Source organism: Pinus tabuliformis, chromosome 7, assembly GCF_031772625.1.
Source record: "Pinus tabuliformis cultivar Carrire ecotype Pingquan chromosome 7, CPIR1, whole genome shotgun sequence".
Taxonomy (NCBI): Eukaryota; Viridiplantae; Streptophyta; class Pinopsida; order Pinales; family Pinaceae; genus Pinus; species Pinus tabuliformis.
This window is the reverse complement of record NC_142293.1, coordinates 89,840,338-89,855,225: the sequence shown is the minus strand read 5'-3', so window position 1 is coordinate 89,855,225 and position 14,888 is coordinate 89,840,338.

The following is a 14,888-nucleotide window of genomic DNA, read 5'->3' as shown; positions in this document are numbered from 1 at the left end:
ACAACAAGAGAAAGGAAACAAGTGAGGCTCACATAGCTGAATAATCTGGAGAACCAAAGAAAAATCCGAAGAAAGAAGAAGTAAAGGATCTTTACTATTGAAGAAGGCACCCTCTCTGTCAGGTTCTCTATAAATATTGATCTTTCCTTTATAATAGTATGCATTGTTGTTTACTTAATTTTGTAAATAGAAGAATTTGGTAGTAACATATGTAGAGTCTAATTTCCTTGTAGAAATCATCTAATATTTAAAAATAGATAGATAGACCATTTTTCATATTGCTAATCCCTGCATTATCTAACATTATATTAGAGGTAGTCATCTTTCTTAGGTGTATCATCATGATCCTAGAAGAACCATCATTATGAAAAGTTCTTGGGAGAAGCGCTATGACAAGGTTAGTATACATTCCATGTAATGTGGAAACAATACTAGTAAAGGGATGAAGAAATGCAATGGGTTAGGATGTAGGCTCATTATAAGACAAATAGCTAGATGATGGAACAAGAGGCATAAGGGTGCACATTGGAAGTGAGTCTTGGTTAAGATTAATGTGTGTAGACTCTGGTAACATGCTTAATATGATTGTATGATGTTTAAAAGGAAGAATTTTACTTACTTACAGATGTATAAAAGATTAATACTTTCTCTAGAATATGTAAATAATGATTAACACCCAACAATAATAATCTCTGGAAGAAAACAATGTAACTTGGAAATCCAGTTCGATCCTTGGGAACTCTAATACATGAAGAAATATTCATATGTAGGTTGACCATGAGGATATTGATGGAACAAGAAGATCATCATGATGAGGTAAGTCTAACTTTAATTATTATCACTAATAAAAAGATTATTTTTTCTTGTGAGGGAGCTTTAGATTTTTCCCATGGTATCTCTTCTCACCATTTAGAGGGAGGATATTTTCTTGTGGGTGGACTAATCTCTTTAGTTTAGTTTCTATAATGCTCGTTTGCTAATCTCATTGCTAAGATCATCCATGCATGATTAATCTCTTAACATAACACTCATATCTATTTTCATTTTTGCATAAATTGAGATTGGTTTATTTTTGCAATTTCCATTTATTGAATACATGTATATGGAAATATACTACAACACATGCAATATTTCTTTTGTGCAAGCAAGTATTTTACAATTATTTGGCAAGCTTAGATTAGTTTATCCATCCACCTACTAGGTTTCACAAGTCTCTTGAATACATTTATTTATCATTGTCAATTCATATTTACGTGTCATTTTGGTTATTCATGAACTTTATTGTGTCACTTTATTGAATCGTTTTTCCATCTATTTCATTTTCTTGCAAGCAATCTATTTGGAACTTGCGGAGCTACATTAAGTTAATTTTTCACTTTCACTTTCCATTGGAAGATATTGATATTGTTTACTTGAACATTGTCTCTTATTTTTAAGCATTAATATCATTACTTTTCTTGGAAGCAATAACATTCACTCAAACATCTCATTTAGGGATTTTAGTATTAATTTATGTCTCTAAAACTTAATGATGAGCCCCATTATTGCAACAATAATGTTGGAACTCCCAAGGCTACTGAATTAAATTATCAACCTGGGATTCGTACAAATGTAAGAGGTGTCAACACTATATCGGAAGCATACAACATGTCCTTACTTCGTTGATCTCATGTAATGGATTGAATTTCATGAAATCAAAGCCTAAACTAACTACAAAAATGGAAATATTACTTTGAAAAGAAATTAATCCTAGGAAAGAACAACAATTTGTAATTGAAATTATAAGAGCATGAATTCGAATAAATAGGCTTAATATAATTTGTAAAAGGGCATGTCGTAGTTGGTGTTAATTATTCCTCAATAATGGATTTATATCATAGGGTTCATGATTCAATCCTAAGATAAAAAAACCAATATTTTGGAGAAAATATGGTTAAGTTTACACCTGCTAAGTGAGTGCTACAGGCGAAACATAATTGCTACAGGTGAAACAAAATTGCTACAAGTGAAACAAAATTGCTACATGAGGAGATACTTCCTTGAATGACCAAGTAAATAAAATGCAAATGGGACAGGAATTTTTTTATTTTATTTATTTATATATATTTTTTTATTACGGAGGATGTCTTAGGAATCCATTCCAAGTGGAATCACTCCAAAATACCATTGTTAACACGTGCTAAAAAAATAGCAGAAAATTACTACTCCCAAGGCTGTAGGTTCCCAAGGATGAGGATGAGGATCGAGGGCTGAGGATCATTCCCAAGGATAAAGGGCTGTGTCATGACATTTAGGGAAAAAACGTTTCTTCTATCTGGCGAATATTTGCAGGGTTATGTTCGGAATGAAGGATCCGGGAACATATCTTCGGATCCAAGAGAGAAATATTGACCTGAGTCTAATGGCCTTTTGCATTGCTATTCAGAAGAATAGCAGTGCAAATAAAATATCGAAAGAACTTGCTCTTAAGAGGAATGTTCGGGGAAAGGTACGCAATGACAATGAAATAAGCAAGGATAATTTTAGGGGCGAATGTTCGCCCTTTGGCGAAATTAAGGGTTTTTAAATTTTTAGTGGGCGAATATTTTGTATCATAGTACATTTTTACAAATCACCTCAAATAGCCCACCTTATTTTAAGGGAGAGGGTAAAAAAGGTAAATTTAGCCCTTGAAATTACGACTTACAACCTTCCATTCGCCCATTTTCAAGAATAGGTTTTATTTAAGTGAATCCATTCGCCAATTTTCAAGAATAGGTTTTATTTAAGTGAATCCTATGGGCCAAATACCATATTTATAAAAGAGGTATGGTAAATTAATAAAAATATAAATAAATGAGAGGTATGGTAAATAAATAAAACATTTTTTATATTTACTCCATAAGTCACCTTATATACATGTAAGGGTGTAAACAAATAAAAATATAAGTAAAGTGGAGGTATGGTAAATAAATAAAACGTCTTTTTATACTTTCTCAAAAGGTATGGTAAATAAATAAAAATATAAATAAACTAGACGTATCGTAAATAAATAAAACCTCTTTTTATATTTAGTCCATAACCCTCGTTATATTTATGAAGGCTCAAGAAAGACGTTTTATTTAAGTGAATCCTATGGGCCAAATACCATATTTGTAAAAGAGGTATGGTAAATTAATAAAAATATAAATAAACGAGAGGTATGGTAAACAAATAAAACATTTTTTTATATTTACTCCATAAGTCACCTTATATTTAAGAACACTCAAAAAATGGGTTATATTTAGGTGAAACCTATGGCCAAAATACTATGAGACAAATACCATGGACTAGATTGTTATTAATACCATGCAAAAAACCATTATTAACCCTAATATTAGAATTAATAAAAATAAAAATGGCACATGGTATTGACCCATGGTATTCACCAAAATGGCACATGGTATTGACCCATGGTATTCACCTGGAATATAGCCTATTTAAATGGGGGAATTAAACCAGCATGTAGCCTATGCTAAGATTCACTAGGACTTTACAAAGTTTTATTATTTAGTGAAAGACTCGCCAAGATCTTACAAGATTTTATAATTGAGTAAAATATTCGCCATGCCTAGTGAGAGATTCGCCAAAAAATTATATATACATATTATATTATTGAGAAAATCGCCTTCCATTTTTCCTATATACCATGGAGATTCGCCCATTTATTATATTTATAAATTTAGGGGGGGTTCTTAAAATTTTCCTTGGAAATACGGGAAGATAAAAAAATAATGGTCTTCCAACCATATCGTTTATCAAGCATAGTGGATGACCAATTCCTGATGTATAAAATCGTAAGTATTTCATTGAAGTTTAAAAAAAGAGCCGGAGAATTGATAGATGGAGATTTTTATGATGGATCTGTGCAACGCGGGAAAATTCTGGGGGATGAAAAAAAGATTTTTAGTTCCCTCAATTTAGAAGATATTTTGCTTCCAAAACGTCGTAGAGAATTTCGAATCTTGAATCGGTTTGATCTGGAGAATGATCATGTAGGATTTTCCAATGGAAAAGACATACAAAATGATGAAGAACTCATGGGAAGAGACCAACATCTTAGCGTAGATACAACACAAATAATTAAATGTTTTCTTTGGCCTAGTTATCGATTAGAGGATATTATTTGCATGAATAGATATTGGTTCAATACAAATGATGGGAGTCGATCCGCGATGTTGAGAATACGTATGTATCCCCTAATTGTCAATTGATAAATTTTTTGCTTCAATTCCGTTTTCGTAAAAAAAAAAGAATGGATTGATTCAATGGAGTTTCAGGATATGGCAAAAATTGAACCAATCTGTTCGTTCTGTTTCATCAATGTGAAAAGATTCTACATCTCGTATCATATTTTTCCATAGGTTAAAACCAGATGTTCGTCCAAGAAGATAGGAAGAATCCGACCATTTAAGAACTAGTTAACCTATCAAATGCCTAACCTAACCAAGTGAAATTGCATTAGGGTAGTTTTTTTATTAAATTAAATGTTTTTATGACTTAATACATGTGGAATCAACTCCAATGAAGTTCATTAATACATTATAAAAAATAGTAGAATATTACTACTATTTTGCTACAAGGGACTTCCATAAATTCTAGATTTGTGAACTAGTAAACCAATCCAAGTAGCTCAATGATGAATATGAATTTTCAAAGTTGTTATAAGGATGCATCATGCTTGTGAATTTGTAAATAACTTGAAAATAACTTGCTTCAATCATTTAACCCAACCCTACAACAAAAGAAGCATCAATACTTAATGCAGAAATAGGAAAAATAAGAATAAGAGATGCATGTGAATAAGAAGTGAAAAGAATAAAATAAAATTATAAAAAAGGGATCTGAGGCTCTTGGGATGTCCAAGCCCAAGGATACTCAAATTCCTATGAAGGATACCAAGATTTAGAAGCTAAAAATAGCACAAAACATCATTATTTGAATCAATCCAAGTACGTATCTGCTAAAAATGAAAGTGGAGTTACCAAAGAACAAGTTCTTTCCAAAAGAAGACTAAAACATACATGTCTCTAGAGGAAAATTTGAATCAGTACTTGTAAAAAATGATGAGAAAGAATTATATTTGAAAGAAGGAAGATTTGCCCTCCAAAATCCCTCAAATAGTGGATTTGGTTCCCAACACTAGGAATATGCATTAAATGACATGGAACACATTCCTAGATTTTCTCAATCACTCGAGCTCCATAATGTATGCAATAATTTAATGATATCTTGTTGATTTATTATCCAATCTTGATCCTCCTGTAGTAAGGAGCAAGTCCTTATATTATCTCCTCCTCCAAATCATCATAATCTACCTAATATTCTCACAATATTATACAAAAATAAATAATATTAGGCACAAATATTCAATTCTCTAAACCTTCCTAATTAACATATTAAAGCTAAAAATATGTCATCTAATGCAAAAATGAGAGGTTTAGTGTTCTGAAGGATGGTCATATGGGCCATAATTTATGTCTAATTTGAAGGCCCGTCACTTACCTCCAAGCATAAGGTTGACTGTATAGATAACATAGGACCAAGTTTTCCCTGAAATTTGTTCCATTTGGTATGGAGTAAAGTAAAGTGCATGACCCTATAGTTATGAGGGTGGCTTTTTCCCCTTGAAGGAATGATGAAACACATGGTTTGTAAGGAAGAGGGGAAGGGTATCATTAATGATGGAATCAATGCTTCCTCAATCCCTCTTCCTTGCAAGTCACCCCAATCCTTACCACTTGGTTAGAGCTTGAAGGGTGAAATTTTCACTTTAGGATAGGCATATAGATTAAAAATAACTATGGTAATTGCATACCACATAGATATGCTGCACATCATTTCAATTTAGTTATGTCTTGAGCATTTTAAGTTTTACTTGCAATTTTTTTTTATCTCATGTACTTGTTATATTGATTATTATTTAGCTCATAGTTATTTGGATGCCATTATTTATTTCTACTTGGTAATTTCCATTATAAGTACAATTTCATCTTATATTTGCAAGTGTTATCTATTTTCCATTCTTGATATAACACTAGTTTCTTAGGATTCCATATCATTGTATTTTAATTTCCATTTGAGCAAACACTTGTCATTTACTTTCAGAAATTATTTCATTAAGCATTGGTCAATACTTCTTGTCTTTCGAATATATCAACTGATATTTCTCATGTATATATATATATATATATATATATATATATATATATATATATATATATATATATATATGCTCATTTACATTTTCAAATCAAATTATCTTTGGTAAGTATCTCCATTCACCTTAGTCTCCTAGAACCCCACATTTCACTTCATTAACCTTGTTTAGGGACCACCCCCCTTAGCTTAACTAGGAGAGAGATTTAACAAGAAGTTGGGATTAGGTGACAACCCCTTCTCTTGGTTGGCCACCAAGATTACCTTCTGGGGTTGAGGATTTTTTCCACACTAACCTAGGTGTGTAAGTGAGGCATCAACAAGCCCATGTGTCCCTTAGCTCTAACAACAAGCAAGAAGAGGATACAATATTAAATGTAGGATGGATTGGTTGTATTAGATAGTTAACTTGCATGGATCTGGGAAAAGGATAGAAAGTTAGTTGGTGTGGGGTAATTGGATGCATAGGTAGTGAAGAGGATACTCTACCATGGTTCTTTCTCACACATAGACAATGAAAGGGAGAATGCATTCTAATTATCGTCTTGTGAATATACACAGACAATAAAAGAGAGAGGACACAATGAGAATTTTATAAGAAAATTTCACCAAGGTTGGAGGTAAGAAAATAGAGAGAGTAGTGATTAGATTTCATAGAATTGAAGCTTTGGAGAGATAGAAACGACCTAAATAACCATCACAGAGACTTGTTGGCTGAAAGCATTATAGAGGGAAGAAACTTTCTTGTAAGGATAAAGAACCCATTGGAATCTTGTGGACTAATGGACCTATTGGTTTGGGAAGAGTCACTCAAGTGCTTGTAAGGGTTGTTGAACCACCAAGAGTAGCCTTGGGGTTGAGTACCATGTTGTGTGTGTGTGTGTGCCTAAAATTATCTTTATTTATTGTTTTCAAATAATACTATGTTAATTATAAGTGTGTGGTTTCCTGTATGAACAATAATGATAATATTTTATCTACAAGATTTATGGAGTGCTTCATTTTCTTGTGGAGTTTCTATATAGAAATGGTTTCAAATTTCTTGCTCCAGTAAAGGTTATTCATGTGATCTTCCTAAGTTTGTATGTTGGTCTATGTGACTATGTGTGAAGGGGTGGATGACCTTTGCTAATTGATTAATTGACTACAAGAAATTTTTTGAGTCCCTTCTGCAAAGGTGAAAACCACCTTAGATGAAAGTGGGGAAGTGTACTTGGCTTCTTCAAGTACACATGTAGATCATGAGGCATGGTTGATTGACTCAGGTGCATCCTTTCACTTCACTCACCATAGAAAGTAGTTCTGCGACTATCAGAAATATGATGGTGGTGATGTCCTCTTAGGGGATGACAGGAAATCCAAAATCATTGGTCACAAAAAAGTTAAGTTGAATTTGCAAGGTGGAAGGATTAGAACACTTCCGGGTGCTCTGCATATTCCTGCATTAGCCAAAAATTTGATTTATGTAAGCAAGATGGATGATGCAAGTGTAAAAATAGTGGTCAAGAAGGATACATGCAAGATGGTTCGGGAGCACTGGTATTGATGCAGGGAGTTTGGATTGGAACTCTGTACAATCTGCAAGGTAGCACTGTTGTTGATGGGTGCAACAATTATGTGGTTCCTGAAAGTGGAGCAGAAAATCTAGTGGTCTCTGGAGAAAAGACCACGCTATGGTATCAAAGGCTTGGACATATTGGAGAGAAGGGCCTTCAAATACTTCATGGTAAAGGTATGGTAGAAGGTATGACTAATAGCTATCTGAATTTTGATTTATGTGAAAATTGTGTATATGGGAAGCAAAATTGGGTGAGTTTCCCTTTGGTGGTAAGAGGGCGAAACGAATATTAGAACTTATGCACAGTGATGTGTTTGGACCTCCGAAGGTTCCATCACTGGGTAAGTCTATGTACTATGTATCATTTATAGATGACTTCTTAAGGAATACATGGATATATTTCCTTAAGAAGAAATTTGAAATCTTTGACAGGTTTAAAGAATTTAAGGCTCTGGTGGAAAACCAGACAGAGAAGAAGATAAAGGTGCTAAGAACAGATAATGGTGGAAAGTTTTGCAAGAAGGAATTTGAAGAATTCTCTAAGAAGTGTGGTATAGCATGGCAGAAAACTAATCCATACACACCTGAGAAAAATGGAGTTGCAGAAAGAATGAACAAGACGTTGATGGAAAGGGAAAGAAGCATGTTGAGTGGTGCTGGGTTAGGAGAAGAATTCTGGGCAGAGGCAGTGGAGACAACATGTTACCTAGTCAGCTGATCACCTTCATCAACGTTGGAGGATAAGACTCCACAAGAGGTATGGGCTGGTAAGAAACCCTCTCTTTCACATCTGAGGGTATTTGGATGTGATGCATATGGACATGTTCCAAAGGAGAAAAGAACAAAGTTGGATAGTAAATCTAAAAAGTGCATCTTTATTGGGTATAAGAATGGCTTAAAGGGTTATAAACATTGGAACCCAGTAACAAGGAAGGTTGTGTATAGTCGAGATGTGGTGTTCAGAGAGGTGAAATATGTTATTAAACATAAAGTTCAACCAAAGGAACCTAAGAAGATAGAGTTTTAGATAAAGGAGGAATAATCGGACTCTATAACAGAAGAGGAATCAGAAGATGAAGATCTACAAAATCCGGTTGTGAGAAGATCAGTTCGAGAAAGAAGGCAGCCAAAAAGGTATAGTCCATCTGCTTTCTGTTCAAATTTTGCTTTATCTATTACTGATGATGATCCCAAAAATGTGAAGGAAGTTGTAGATTTAGAGGATGGCAAACTTTGGGAAGAGGCCATGGTTGATGAAATGACATCTTTGCAAAAAAAGGAGGCTTTGGATCTGGTGGAGTTGTTGGCTGGAAGGAAACCCATTGGCAGAAAATGGGTGTTCAAGAAGAAGACAAATGCAGAAGGAAAGGTGGAGAAATACAAAGCTAGGTTGGTAGCAAAAGGTTATTCCCAGGTTCCGGGAATTGATTTTGGTGATATTTTTTCTCCTATTGCCAAGATAGCTTCTATTGGATTACTTTTATGTGTTGTTGTTGCTTTTGATTTTGAGGTAGAACAGATGGATGTGAAGACAACATTTCTTCACGGGGATCTGGAAGAAGAGATCTACATGAAGCAGCTTGAAGGCTTTGCAATGAAGGGTAAGAAAGAACTAGTATGCAAGTTAAAAAAGTATCCGTATGGGTTAAAATAGTCACCAAGGATGTGGTATCAGAAATTTGATACATTTATACGGGGACTTGGCTTCACCAAAAGAAAAGTAGATCATTGTGTGCATTTTAAATTAATTGGTAACCGTGTTATTTATCTAGTCTTGTATGTGGATGATATGTTGCTGGTTGGAAATGACAAATAAATTATTCAGGATTTGAAGAACCAATTGTCCTCAAAATTTGACATGAAAGATCTTTGTGCTGCAAACTATATTTTGAGAATGGAAATTAAAAGAGATCGGGCAAAGAGTAAGCTCTGGTTAAACCAGGGGAAGTATGTTGAGACAATACTGCAGAGGTTTAATATGCAAGATAGTAAACCAATGAAGGTTCCTATTCCTATAGGTGTGAAGTTATCTGCTGAACAATGTCCTAAGACACAAGAAGAGGAAGAGGACATGTCCTATGTTCCATATGGAAGTGTAATTAGTAGCCTGATATATGCAATGGTCTGTACTAGACCAGACATTGCACATGTAGTGAGAGTGTTCAGTAGGTTTATGTCAAAACCAGGGAAGCAGCACTGGACAACAGTGAAGCGGGTTTTCAGGTATTTGCATGGCACTAGTGATTATGCTTTGCGCTACGAAGGAAGACCAAGATTGGATAGAGTGTTGGATATTCATGGCTTTGTTGATGCAGACTGGGCTGGAGATCTGGATCAGAGAAGATCTACAAGTGGGTATGTGTTTAACCTATTTGGAGGTACATTCAGTTGGATGAATAAGAAAAATTCTATAGTGGCACTATCAACTACAAAGGCAAAATACATGGTAGGCACTCATGCAAGCAAGGAATCAGTTTGGTTGCAGCTCGATTGTGTTCAAGTATGGGGTTAGTATAGGGAGCTATAAGGATAGATTGTTACAGCCAAAGTGTAATTTTCATGGCAAAGAACCCTGCTTATCATTCAAAGACAAAGCACATTGATGCTCAAAATCCCTTTGTGAGGGTTATGATAGAAGACAAAAAGGTGTTGCTGGTAAAGTTGGACACTTTGAAGAATACTGCAGATGCATTGACAAAATATGTGAGCTCTGAGAAGTTCTATTGGTGTAGAGAAACAATGGGCATTGCAGGGTTGGATAAATGGCTAAGCTCTCCTGTGGCCCCTTGTGGAAAGAAAACAACAAGTGGGAGAATGTTGGGTTGTATTATATTCTTTCCACGACTAGCTATCCCAGTTAACCGGGGGATTGGGGGGCGGCGGGGGGGAGCCCCCTTCGTTGCGCTGAGTGCGCATCGGGGGGGGGGGGGGTCATAGGGGGTTTGAGAGGGGCCGTTAGCTCCCCTCTACGGGGTCCGAAGCAGCGCCCCGAGGAATTTTTTTTTGGACCCTATATTAGGTGGGTGGACCTACCTATGGTTTTGTACATCGTTTTCGCACATGGTTTTGGGCGTGATGGTTTTCGGTCCATGGTATTAGATGCTTCAGCATGTATGTATATGTATTGTAATGTTGAAAGGAACATAATGAAAAATCAAGCTGGTATTCATGGTTTTGAGATCCAGGGGAAAATCGCTATGTATATGTGTTTTATGTGTTATACTCTCGCATTGTTTATTTTCTGCATTTTAGAATTCGTATGCAGGTAACTTCTCTACAGGGTTAAAACCTACATTGCTAAATTCAGTGGGAAAATAGAGAGAAGTCGTGACCAACACCTTAAACATTTTCATGAATGCAAGGAACAACAAGGTATTTCTCTTAAAGATGTACAAATGAATATGTTTATGTAGTCATTAGAGGAAGGTGCTAGAGTCTAGTGCAAAACACTGCCTTGTGGTAGCATATCTTCCCTAATAAGTTTTCATAAAGCTTTCAATCACTATTGTAGAGAATTATACCCACCGAATGCTTTATTTGAAGATTGTTGTACACCGCTTAATGATGAAGACATTCTTGAGGTTAATGACCCTGCTGATGATATATGTGAGAGCCCATTCCAAGAAGATATCCACTCACATCAAGATGCATCACCCCATGAGGAAGAAAGAGAAGAAGAAAACACCACTAAGCTGCAAATAAACTCTCAAAGGGTTTATTCAATTGATTTTGATGTTTCCCCTTCTTCTGATGAATATGACTATGATGGAGAGTCAAGTGAGGTAGAGCTACCACACTCTCAATTATGGGAAGCTGAAAAAGAAGAAGAGGCCCATCTTGAGGTCAGCAAAGAGGCTCCTGCCCATGATGCATATCTTTCACATGGAGAGTGGGATCAAGGATCTCCTCTAGTTTTTGATTCATATTATTTAGAGGAGAAGGAAATGGCCATGGAGGTACAGAAGGAGCTATTTACCAGCAAGTGGGGATCAAGCTCCCAACAACAAGTTTTTCAAGAAGAGTTCAAAGCCAAATTTGAGGAGTTGAATATTTTTGTGGCTGCCATGAGGAAAAAGACATCGGTCAAGAGACTGTATGTGAAGAAGAGGTTGCTGCAAATATCCCTTGTTTATTCCGTGACCATGTGGCTGAGTACATGAGCCTATTCTTAAGTCAGCACCAGAGGCCATTTCAAGAGCATGTATTAGGTCCCTTGTTCGATTTTTTTTTATGGTGCATGCTCATTTTAATTTCTGTTTTTCCACAGTGTAAAGGCATACAATGCAGTACTCTAATGCTGGCCTGGCTCCATTGAAGGGTTGAACACACTTAGCTAAATTAAGTTCCGTGCATAAGTAGGAATGTACATAAATAAACTCACTAGCTCAACATTTACTTTCCAGTTGTTAGAATTTTTATTTTTTCATTTTAGATTGAGGAAAAAAGTCCAATGGAGATTTTGTTGGTTACAAAGATTCAAATATTACTGACTCTGTGCCCAATGGTGAAGGATACTGGTTTGCGGGTTCTCAACACCTTGCCAGCAAGGCATTGTCCCCAGTAGGAGCCAATGTTGTCACTCACTGCTTTATCAGTCATCAGTTGCTTCATATGCCAAATAGAAGTGAAGGTTTATGCTAAATTTTGAGCCACAAAAGCTCTCAGGATAAATGAGGCCCTCCCCATTGTATAGTGCTCGGAACGAGTGATCCGGATTTAAACAGGAACGCAATAAAATATAGAGATAACCATAAATACAGATATGCAGCGGAAATAATACTTCATTTCATTAATGGGAAATATTGAAATATGCTTACAAATAGAAATAGAAATAACCCAGCTAGGGCGATGGTAGCTTATCTCTGAGAAGAGATGTGTCGGCTACATGCCTCTAAACTGTTCCGAAATCCATTTACAATGAGGCTCGAAGGCCTATTTATTATTGAGAAACAATGGAAAACCCTTCACATTCCAAAACCTAACCCTAGAAGATGAAACGCCAAATTGTGGGCCCCGTTTTGGGGTGAGTTGGACAGCCAACTTCCCGGGGTCGCCAATTGGTCGTATTATCTCCGTTTGATGCGCATGATATCCCGTTGGAAAGATCTCTCCGAGGACTACGACAAAAAAGACGATTTTTATCAAAAAAATCATTGGCGGTGGATTTCCCAAAAAACGTCGTTTAGGGCCTCAAAACGGCTCTGGAAGTTTAGGACCCGAAAAACTACTAAAATTAGTAAATTGTGCTATAATTAAGGAAACTGAAAAAATGAAAGAGACAGTTGTGGGGATCCAAATGGGATAGGTGGGTGGCCACCAACATCCACCTGGATCAACGAGCTTTCCAATGGTATAAATAAGTCCAAAAAACCACTCGCAGATCAGAAGTTAGAGCCTGTTGAAGATTGCTTTTGGAAAGCCCAGAAAACCAAGAAAAAACACTAAAAGATAAAGGAAAATCACATTGGAGGGCCTCGTAGTCCCACATCCCGCAATCTCGTATCTTGCATGTCCTGCATCTCACAAATCACATATCGACGATCCCGCAATCCCGCATCCTGTAGGTCTCACGCCCCGCAGTCCCATAGTCATAACAATCCCACACACTCCAAAACCTTGAGGGGGGTCGATCTTGTGATATATTGGTAAATCGTCAGGGAGACCAAAAATTGTTAACAAAGAAAATACTCGACAAAACAAAGGTCATGCCACCCCCTTCTCTCTCTTCCATGTGGCCGTATGGCAGTACGACATATCAGCGATGGGCAATCCTGCATCCCGCAATCCTGAAATATCGGTGATTGACAAGGGTTCTCATTCCAATACCATACAGGGGGGGATTCTGCGATACATTATAAAAGTTTTGGGAAGGGATGAAAACCGAATACAAAGGAAACCCATGCAAAAACAAGGTCGGGCAGGCTATTTTCTCTCTCTTCCTGGGGACCACGTGATGCAATATGATTGATCCTTAGAGCTGACATGGCAGCTGGCATCATCAATGATGTGGAAGTATGATGGACACATGGCAGTACGAATGTTGACGTTGTAGATGACACGTGTCACTCAATTTCATCGTTCTTAGGGGTGAAATGGGGCCATTTCTGGGTGACACATGTCACCACTCACAAGGTGACACGTGGCAGTGATGATGTCACCCCACAGATCAACGATCGCAACTGTTAAGGGGAAAATCTAAAGGTAAAAGGCTATCAAGTGTCAGGATGTGAGATTCCAAGTAACAAAGGAAAAAGCCCCCTGGATGCGATAAGTTATTATGGCATGATCTAAAAATATTTCACGTCCGGTATATCAACCGATACGGTGAAAGGGGCAATCAAAGGGATTTTTGTGTTATAAAGGAAAAAGGCTCCCAGACACTGGTCTGAAGGATTTAGCCCTGAAGTTTAAGCCATTGGTCTTAGCCCTTGGTTACATGAAAATAACAACATAAGTGGCGCTATACGAAAGGGGGCTTAAGGAGATGGCATAATTCCCCTATTTCACATTATTCTTAAAGGATAAGGTCCCATGGCCATGGTGCTTTGGCAGTGTTTTGCAGAGATTTAAATGAGTTTATGGGTAGGCAGTTATGGTCCTAAGAAGAACATGAAGTGCATTCAAAGCACAGGATGGGCTGATCCAAAAGAAGCCCACTGTGACACAAGTCTGGGAGTCAGTGCCAAATGAAATAAAGGTTGAAATGACAGAGTCGATTCCAACAACAGCTTTGACAGTAAATAATGGGGGGTGACGCATTCAAACCAGATGTGGGCGCATTCATGAGAAAACTATTCTGCTACACACCTCTGGAGTTAGCACCGAAGGAATTTAAGGGAGAATAGACAGTAAACAAGCCAAGCAGCATGGGAAGTACACTTTGACAGAGATTGGGCCTGATTTGTAGCTTTCACAGGGACAACAAAGGACCTCTTCCTCCAATCTTCTTCCTATTTCTTTTGACTTTCTGTAGTATTCTATTTCCAAGAAGGGATTCGATCCCAATTGTAATTTTTATGTAGCAAAGCCTTACACTAGCCGAGAGAGCTAGTCTAGCAGACAGCTGGTGCTGTGGCTCAGAGATTTTTGTGATTGTAACTCAAGCTCTCCCCCTTTCTTATAAATATGGGGGAGCAATATTATAGAGAGGTTC